Genomic DNA, 8,676 nt, shown 5'->3' with positions numbered 1-8,676 from the left:
ATATGATACTTCATTTTATCCTCTTCACGTTTCTCCCTTAAAGTTCACACCGTGAGATCTATACTCAGCCTCGAGGCACCTGGAGTGTCCCCCTACGGATGACATTTGTATAGGTCAATATCAAAGTGAATGGAGAAAGTGTTTATAGTTAGTGGGAGCAGGACGTGTGACAATATATCTCTTAATCTCTCTCATTATTTTGAAGTTTCGTGCATGGCTTCGTGGCACCTTGAGTGTCCCCCTATAGGATGACATTTTTGCACGACGCTTTATTCAAACTCCAACAATGGATAGGGTTACTTTAGTTTCAAGTCCCAATCAGCTTCTTCCTACGGTTGGCTCATTGGGACAGAACTTTAGGATGTAAAATGAGGGGTTCCACTTGCAAGAATTGTTAAGCGAGTTTAACAAATTCTGAACCGAACAATGGTGACTAATAGGGAAAGTAGCAAGGAGTTGTTCTGTCTATTAGTTGAGATTGTCTCATTTCAATGAAGGGGCACTTGATCACCCTACAATAACTTTTGTCCTGCCTCATTGAAACATCATTGCAAAATAGACGTCACTTAGGGTACACTAGACTATTTTGTTAAAATTGATTGGTTGTTTTGATGGTTTAATTCAAATAGACTAATTATAAATAATTTGTATGGTTTCAGCAAACTTCTTTAAATATGACTTCTGCAACCTTAAATTTACTCGTCGCTAATAAATTAACGGGCGAAAACTACACTTCTTGAAAAAACACGATCAACACAATCCTTATCATCGAGCTGGACACGGGCAAATGAGAAGGCCCAAGCGTACATCTTGGCAAGTCTTTTCGAAGTCTTGGCCAAAATGCATGAGCCCATACATATGACCCATGAGATTATGGAGTCCCTGAATGGAATGTTCGGACAACCATCAGCACAGCTCAAGCATGATGCTCTCAAACGTATCTTCAATGCCCCTATGCAAGAAGGGGCATTTGTTCAATAACATGTTATCAACATGATGGTCCATTACAATGTGGCGGAGATGAATGGGTTTGTCATCAATGAAGCCAGTCAAGTTAGCTTCATTCTGGAATCTTTACCTTAAAGTTTCCGCAGTTTCGTAGCAATGCTGTTAGGAACAGGATTGACTACAACCTGACCACCTTGCTCAATGAGCTACAGACCTTTCAATCCTTGATGAAAAATAAGGAAGATAAGAGTAAAGCAAATGTTACTTCATCTTTTAGAAAGTTCCACGAAGGTTTGACCTCTGGGACAAAGTCTATGCCTTCTTCTTCCGGCACCAAAAAGTGAAAGAAAAAGAAAGGTGGAAAGGGGAAAGCTAACCCACCAATTGCTGCCCAAAAGGGCAAGAAAGCCAAGGGTGCAAAGGAAATCTGTTTCCATTGCAACCAGAAGGGACATTGGAAGAGGAATTGTCCCAAATACTTGGCAGAAAAGAAAAAGGTCAAGAAAGGTATATATGATTTGCTTGTTTTGGAAACCTATTTAGTGGAGAATGATGATTCAGCCTGAATAATTGATTCAGGTGCCACTAAACATGTTTGTTCTTCATTTTAGAAAATTAGTTCCTGACAGCAACTGGGAGCTGGGGAGATGACGATGTAGGTTGAAACTGGGCACATTGTCTCAGTTGTGGCAGTGAGAGGTCTCCAGTCAACCTTACATAATAGATATATTTTGCTAAAAAATGTATATGTAGTTCTTAGTTTGAAGAGGAACTTAATTTCTGTAAAGTGTTTACTTGAACAATCATATTGTATAAATTTCTCTGTAAATAAAGTGTTTATTTCAAAGAATGGTGTCAATATTTGTTTAGCTGAACTAGAAAATAATTTATGTGTGCTAAGACCATTAGCAACTAAATTCTCCATGACATTGAAATGTTTAAAACTACGGTAACTCAACATAAAAGACTTAAAATTTTTCCTAAAGAAAATGCCCAACTTTGGCATCTGAGATTAAAACACATCAATCGCAATAGGATTGAGAGGTTGATGAAGAATGGACTTCTAAGTGAGTTAGAAGAATTTTTTTTTTACCTGTGTGTGAGCCATGCCTTGAAAGCAAAATGACTAAAAGACTCTTTCCTGGAAAAGGTCACAGGGCTAAAGAATCTCTAGAGCTGGTGCATTCAGACCTCTATGGTTCGATGAATGTCAAAGCAAGGGGAGGTTTTGAATATTTCATCACCTTTATTGACGATTATTCCAGACATAGGTATGTTTATTTCATGCAACATAAGTCTGAATCTGTTGAAAAGTTCAAAGAATTCAAGGCTGAAGTTGAAAATGCATTAAATAGAACAATTAAGATATTTCGATTTAATCGAGGTGGAGAGTTTTTGAATCTAACATTCTAGAACTATTTGATAGAGCATGGAATTGTATTCCAACTCTCAATACCTGATACACCTCAACAAAATGGTGTATCAGAAAGGAGAAATCGAACCTTGTTAGACATAGTTCGGTCTATAATGAGTTATGCATCCTTACCTGATTCGTTTTGGGGTTTTATAGTACAGACTGAAGCGTACATTTTGGACCGTGTTCCATCCAAAAGTGTTACTGGAACACCTTTGGAATTATGGAATGGTTATAAAGCTAGTTTACATCATTTTAGAATTTGGGGTTGTCCAGCACATGTGCTTAAGACAAATTCTAAGAAATTGGAACCTCATTTAAGACTGTGTCTATTTGTAGGCTACCTCAAAGGAACGAGAGGTGGTTATTTCTATGACCCTAAGGAAAATAAAGTGTTTGTACCGACAAATACTATTTTTCTAGAAGAAGACCACATGTGGGAGCACAAGCCCTACGATAAGGTTATGTTGAATGAACTTTCCAATGAATCTATTGACCCTTCAACAAGAGTTGTTGAAGAACCCAACACCTCAACAAGAGTTGTTGAAGTTAGATCATCTAATAGGTCAAATCCACCTCAAGTGTTGAGGGAACCTCGACGCATTGGAAGGGTTGCGAACCCACCTATTCATTACATGGGTTTAACAGAAATCTTAGTTATGGTAACTGATGAAGATGTTGAGGATCCATTATCTTACAAGAAGGCAGTGGAGGACGTTGACAAAAATGAGTGGATCAAAGTTATGGATCTCGAAATGGAGTTGATGTACTTCAATTCAGTTTGGGATCCTGTATATCTACCTGATGAGGTTAAACCTATAGGTTGCAAATGGATCTACAAGGAAAAACAGGGTGCAGATGGGAAGGTACAAACCTTCAAGGTTAGACTAGCGACAAAGGTTATACTTAAGTTGAGGGAGTCGACTATAAAGAGACTTTCTCACCTGTTGCCATGCTCAAGTCTATCAGGTTCCTCCTATCCATTGCCTCATATTATGACTATGAGATTTGGCAAATGGAAGTCAAGACTGTTTTTTGAATGGCAATCTTAAGAAGACCATTTATATGGAGCAGCCCGAGGGATTTATAGTCCAAGGTCAAGAGAAAAAGGTTTGCAGGGTTAATTGGTCTATTTATGGACTAAAGCAAGCTTTTTAATCTTGGAACACAATGTTCTATACTGCCATCAAATCTTATGGCTTCGATCAAAATGTTGATGAGCTTTATGTATTCAAGAGGACCATCAACAATTTAGTAGCTTTTCTAGTGTTATAAGTAGACGATATCCTATTCATTGGGAATGATGTAGGTCTACTGACCGAAGTTAAAAACTAGCTAGTGACCCAATTCCAAATGAAAGAACTGGGAGATGCTCAGTTTGTTCTAGGCATATAAATCTTTAGAGATCGAAAGAACAAAATGTTAGCTCTGTCTCAAGCATCATACATTAACACGATGATTGTCAATTATTCAACGCAGAACTCCAAGAGAGGCTTACTACCTTTGAGGCATGGAGTAATATTGTCTAAGGAACAGTGTCCTAAGACAGCTCGAGAAGTTAAGAAAATGAGACGGATCTCCTATGCAACGGCTATTGGCATCCTAATGTATGTGAAACTTGACATCTGCTATGCAGTGGGGATAGTCAGTAGTTATCAGTATAATCTAGGATATGATCATCGCCGTTAAAAGTATCCTCAAGTATCTATGGAGAATGAGAGACTACAAGCTCGTGTATGGTTCTAAGGATATAATCCTTACAAAATACATGGACTCTTATTTTTAGACTGATAAATATTTTAGGAAATCCACATAAGGATTAGTGTTCACTCTTAACGGAGGAGCAGTAGTTTGGAGGAACACCAAACAAAGATGCATTGCTGACTCCAATATGAAGGCTGAGTATGTAGCGGTTTGTGAAGCTGCTAAGGAAGTTATTTGGCTAAGGAAATTCTTGACTGATATGGAAGTCGTTCCAAACATGTCAAAGCCCATCATACTTTATTATGATAATAGTGGTACTGTCGCTAATTCTCGATAGCTTATGAGTCATAAGCGCGAAAAACACATAGAGCAAAAGTATCATCTCATCCAAGAGATTGTGCATCGAGGGGACGTGATCGTCATGCAAATAGCTTCGAAGAACAACGTTGCTAATCCAGTTACAAAAGGCCCTCACGGCTAAGGTGTTTGAGTCTCACATGCAGAGTATGGATCTATAGGACAGGCCACGTTTAGATTAAGGCAAGTGGGAGACTCGTAATGGGCACGTGTTATGCCCTAGTTTATTGATTTGTGTACTTTGTATTTTAGTCTGACTTTTACATTGTACATCTTACTAGCTTTAGGTCAAGTGGGAGATTGTTGAGGTTGATGTCTTAAATCTCATAGGGTTCTATAGTTTGTAATTGTAATGTACAAACATTTTATATATGTAATAAAATATATAATGTTTTATTTCAAAATTAGTTGCATTAACCACAAACCAATAAACTAACATCCAAGGTTATCTTGTAGCTTAGACATGTATGTAGAGACATACGGGTGGATCATATTTAAGTGATAACCTAAATGGTATATAGTAGATGTATAAGGCTGGATACCTTATCTTGGTGACACTACGAGTATGGACCACTTTGTAGATGTTACAATTGTTGTAAAGTGCTACAAATGATTTGATCCTTATCACTCATGTGAAGACCTGTGAGCGGGGATATTCTATACAAAGAAGTTTGTATAAGACCAGGCCAGGAAATGTTTAGTCTCATTATATAACACCGTTCATAATAGAGACTTGCATTTCACCAAGATGACCATAGGTAACATGACCCGAATCTTGAATGAGTTGTGAACTTCTGCCTATGAAGGCAGTCATTTGATTTGTATAAGTGAGAGTGGTCATGTCGCCGACTCAATGAGCCTACCATTTTGAGGATTCGTCTGATTGGGAATCTGAAAACACAACTACACAAGGAATTCACTCATTCCCCAATGTCTGGGCAAGTACATAAATTGCTCCCTTAAGGGTTGATTCCAGGGCTTAAACAATATTGTGCCACATCTTCCCCTAGCCCGAGAGGGGTTTAATCATAGTTGGACTATGATTTATTGTTCATTAGAGGGATCAGTGGTACTTAAGGAGTTAGATGTAACTATAGAGCCAAAATGGTAAATTTGGCCCAGTTGTACTTACGAGCAATTTGTGAAGGGTCATTATACTGTTGATTGGTCATATCCAATGGACACAAAAATATATGTGTAGTGCGAAGAGTGCACCTGTCAGTCTTTAACGGAGTGCTCGATAGTTAACAATGATGAATAATTTAATTAAAGAGTTTAATTAATTATTCAGGTACAATTGGAGCTTCAAGCTATAGGTTCGTAAGGTCCCCTCGGTAGCTCAACAGGATTTAACGAGATTCATTTTTTTTAATTAATTTGAATTGTTCAAATTATTTGAGGGAGTTAATTATATATGGTCTAAGTAATTAAATTTTAATTATATATGGTCTAATTACTATGTTGTATTTGATACATTATAATATTAAGTAATTTAATTGAGAAATTAAATATTTGAATATGGTTCAAATATTGATTATGTGAATTGGATTGATATAATCAAATTTAATATAAATGTGATTTGTATTAAATATCATTGTTGAGAGAATTAAACCATAGGTTATATTGTATTGGATACAATATTGAACTATATGTTATATGTTATATTTGATATAACATATAATTTAATATATATTATATGATAAAATGATTATCATATACATATGAATGGAGACGGTCTTCACTCTTCTTCTTCCTGAAGAAAAGTACAAAAAGAGTTCTGTGATTTTTGCTATCTCTTTCCTATGAGTTCTCTAAAGTTCTATTCCCTCTCCAAATCCAGAATAGCCAGAGCCCCACACCCTCCTGGATTCCCACCCAGAGAATACTGCGGATTCCATCATGGTGGTGCCCAGTTGGAGATCAAGGGTTTTCCAATTGAAGGAACGTTATTCAAAAGGTAAGGGTTTTCCAACCAATTTTATTTTTCCTGTTAATTCTCTTATAGCATGTTGTAATTTATTCATGGAATGCATAATTTTTTTTGTTTGCTGTAAAAATTTTCTGTTCTGTAAAATTATGGAAAATTGGGACGATCAATCTCTTCCGCTTAAGGTCCCTTCATAGAGTTCCTTCGATTATAAATTGGAAAACCACAAATAGAGGTTAATGGTGATTCAAAGTTAGTAATCAATCAGCTTTTACTCTAGTATGACATGAAGCATGAAGATTTGAAGCCTTTTTTCACTTATGCATGACAGTTGATGGAAAAGTTTGACACCATGATGGTGGAACATGTCCCTGTTGGGTTTTTATGTCCTAAAACTCGTGGTTTGTAAACAATAAACTTATTCTGTTAATCAATAAAGTTGTTATTGAAGTTTAATTCAATAAAGCAGTTATTGAATATGTGAATTGTTCATTTCATTTTAGAAATAAATCTAATGAACTTAAAGATCCATGGCTATTATATGAATACTTGAACTTTATGTGGAGACATAAGAGAGGATCAAGTTCAGTAAATAGCCAAAACGAGCTATAGTATAAAAATAAGACTGGATACCTTATTCTGGTAACACCATCGGATGCGGTTCACTTTGTGGTTGTTACAATTTATTGTAAAGTACTACAAATGAGGTGATCCTGATTAGTTCATGTAGTGACATAAGGAGCGGGGGCGTCCTATGCAATGAATTTGCATAAGATCATACCAAGAAATAAGTCACTCTTACTTTATAACGTTGTTTACTGTTTAAGTCTGATTATTTCAAAATGATGACCTAGGTAACTTAACCTTAATCCTGAGCTAACTATGAACTCCTATTTATTCGGAACTATCCTTAGATTTTCATGGGTAGGGGTTGGCTCAATAGCGCTGGCTCAATAAGCCTCCAATTTTAGAAGTAAAACCGGATAGATAGCTAAGGACATAGAGTGAAAGATGGAATTCACTCCTACTCGCATTTAGGGATAGTAGAGAGGTTGTTCCCTTAATTGCTGACTTTGGATCTTGAACGAATGGCCTCACCCTTTCATTGGCCCGAGTGGGACTCGGTTTGATGATTGGATCACAAACCGATTATTCATTAGAGGATCAGTGGGACTTAAGGACTAAGAGGTAATCTCGAGGGTAAAACAGCGATTAACCCGTTATCACGAACAACCTGTGAAGGGTTAATTTATTAATCAAGGTTATATCGAGTTGACACAATATATCTAATGTGAGGAAAGTGCAACTACTGGGCTTTAGTGGAGTGACTCGGTAGTTAATGAATGGTGGTTAATTAGGTTAAAGAGTTTAATCGGTTAATCTCGAATTATTGGAACCAATGATCTGTAGGTCCATAAGGTCCCTCTATTAGCTCGTAAAATTACTTATGGATTAGTAAATTGAGTAGTTTTGAAATGTTCAAAATCAAAATTAGGTTTGAATTTGAAATGTTTAAATTCAATTTAGGGTTTGGATAATTATATTCGATATGAGTAATGTTTAATTTTTTTGAAACTAAAAGTAATCAGAGAGATTAAAATATTGAAATGATGATTTAAATATTGATTACATAAATAGTATTCATGTATGAAATAGGTGTTTAATTAAATATTAAATTATTATTTAATCAATTAATTAAAATAAAATTAATTTTCAATTTTCAAATTCAATTTTAGAAATTGAATTTTGTATTTGATTAATTTTGAATTAAATCAATTGAAATTGAAAATTGATATTTGAGATAGTGGGAAAATCCACATTTTGAGTTACTTTGTGGATTATTCCACATTTAGACACCTATCCCACTTGGTTAGTGAACTTTGATGTGTCAATCAGCATTGTGGTTTAGTGCTTGCATGTATAGATACATAAAAACTTCAATTTTGAATTGAAGAAGGAGATTGCATGCTGAAATTTTGGATTTTCTAAAATTCTGAAAAGCTCTCTCAAATTCTTTTGTTTCCCTCATCTAATTGACCTCAATATCGAGTTCCACCACTAAAATCCAAGTTAGAGAATAGTAAAGAAGATCTCTTGGTGGTCCACTATTGATTTGCGGCTCAAATTCGTAGAGAGCAACTTGGATTGGGTGGTTTTTCTTTAAAGATATAAGTTCTTGAAACTCTTCTCTTTTGAAATAGTTTTCAAGCATGCTTTTAGAACTCAAATTAAGTGTAATTAGAGTGCTTATTGATTCTAATTGCTTAGATTCTATCAATTGGTATTAGAGCATGATTTAAGCACTCAACTAATGTTAATTTGAGTT

The sequence above is a fragment of the Benincasa hispida genome, chromosome 3 (assembly GCF_027475165.1).
Source record: "Benincasa hispida cultivar pf3 chromosome 3, pf3_genome.v1.1, whole genome shotgun sequence".
NCBI classification, from domain to species: domain Eukaryota; kingdom Viridiplantae; phylum Streptophyta; class Magnoliopsida; order Cucurbitales; family Cucurbitaceae; genus Benincasa; species Benincasa hispida.
This window is presented reverse-complemented; position numbering follows the sequence as displayed.